The sequence below is a fragment of the Dipodomys merriami genome, unplaced genomic scaffold (genome assembly GCF_024711535.1).
Source record: "Dipodomys merriami isolate MVZ:Mamm:240054 unplaced genomic scaffold, mDipMer1.0.p SCAF_492, whole genome shotgun sequence".
In the NCBI taxonomy this organism is placed as follows: domain Eukaryota; kingdom Metazoa; phylum Chordata; class Mammalia; order Rodentia; family Heteromyidae; genus Dipodomys; species Dipodomys merriami.
Window position 1 is genome coordinate 671,141 of NW_027206060.1, and position 2,177 is coordinate 673,317.

Here is a 2,177-nt window from a genome sequence, read left to right on the forward strand (position 1 = left end):
TTTTTTTTCTATTTTTTATTTCCTTATGTATGCTGGGCTTGGGGCTATAAATCAGAATGTAGGTATTGTCCCAGTACATTTTTAAGACTGGCACTCTAATATGTGTGCCACACAATTTGTGTTTTTTTTTTTTTACTCTAATTAGCTAATTAGAGATGAGTACATGTCTCCTCCTGACCGGGCTGTCTTTAACATTGATCCTCAGATGTGAGAATCCAGAGTAACTACAATAACAGGTGTGAACTACCTCAGTTTTGCTCATTTTAACCAATAAAATTGTCTCTTCCTATTCTTCTTCCACCTTTCTTTTTATTTATTTATTTTTGTGTGTGTTGGTCCTGGAGCTAGATCGCAAGGTGTGGGGGCTGTCCCAGAAATCATTTTCTCATTTCTACCATTGGAGCCACAGGTCAACCTCCAGCTGTTATTTTCTTCTTTTTGGTGCTTCATTGGAAATAAGGTGGCTCAGTGGTAGAGCACTTGCCTTGCATGCATGAGGCCCTGGGTTCGATTCCTCAGCACCACATAAGCAAAAAGAAAAAAGCCAGAAGTGGTGCTGTGCCTCAAGTGGTAGAACGCTAGCCTTGAGCTGAAGAGCTGAGGGACAGTGCCCAGGCCCAGAGTTCAGGCCCCATGACCAGACCCTCTCCCCCACAAAAAAGAATCTCATGAAAAGCACAGAATGACTCAGAAAATTGAAATCTGAGGATCACAGTTTGAAGCCAGCCTTCACAGTAAATTCCATGAGATTCTTTATCTCCAATTAGCTGGCAGGGATCCCACCAATAAACTGAGAGTGATAGAACTCCAGCCTTGAGTAAAGTAGAACACGTTCAACCCCCATGGCTGGCACACAAGGGAAAAATGCCTCATGGACTTTCTTGCTTGGGCTTGTCTTTAAATGGTATTTTCTGACTTTAGCTTCCTATGTAGCTAATACAACATGTGTAAGCCACCAGTGATTGACTAAAAGTCTGTCACTGGTTATTCCTTCTCATCTTCTATACTTCATTTCTTTTGTGGTGGACCTAGGCTTGAACTTGGGGCATCAGTGTTGCTCTTTTTTTGTCTTTTATGTAACTTTTTTTCAGTTTTGTTGCTCTAAAGTTTTATTTTTTATGTGGCTTTTTATATCTTATACAAGTAAATTTTTATATCTTAAAAAATAACTTATATGGGTACTGGTGGCTCATACCTCTAATCCTACTCAGGAGGCTGACATTGAGGATCACAGTTTGAAGCCAACATAGGTAGAAAAGTCTGTGAAATTCTAATCTCCAATATACAACCAAATATCCTAGAAGTGTTGCTATGACTCAAGTAGTAAAGTGCTATCCTTGAGCAAAAGAAATCAGAGCCCAGGAAGCGATTTCAAGCCCCTGTACTGGCACAAAAAGAAATTCATTAGCTTTACTAGGATTTCTGGTGTGAGCCACCAGTTCTGGGTTTAAGAATCAACTTTTGTAGCAGTTGCCAGTTTTGATCTTTTCCTTAGGAGCTTTAATGATTTTTTTCCATGCCTAAATTTACATTCCACTAATGGCTTTATTTTTTTTTGGTTGGAGGGACAGTTCAATAATTCAATAACATATCAAAAAAGGCATGTCTTGAATTTTTTATTTTAAATAGGAAAGCAAACCATATGGTTAGTCTGAGCCCAGCAGAGAGTGAATGCTGGTTTAATTGCAGAGCTGTGGAATGTGTTTCAGGAAGTGGGAGCCTACCAGTTTGGGTGCTTCAGTTGTCAGGTCTTCCTGCAGCTTCACAATAAACTTCTATGATGTCACGGCCATCTTTGCCATCACAAACCTTAGGTGTCAGGCACTGATCTCACCCTTATGTGGACTTAGATACACAGGGAGGAAAAAAATAGAAGAAATGACGATTGACCACAAGACCACAGCTTTATGAGCTTTCCTGATTGAATTCTGAGATTTCATGAGAAGAGCAGGCTCATCTCCACACAAGGATCCTAAGAACTAAGTACCAAGCACTGTTGTAGACAACTGCAGAAACAGATGTGAATACAACTGCAAATGGCCTGCCTCCATGTACATTTCATGCTGAGGGAGAAAACCAGAAATCACAATGAAAACGTCAAAAAATCAGAAGGATGGTGATCTGGGGAGAAAGCTTCACATTGGAGGATCAAAGGAAAATACATATGATCTAACAGC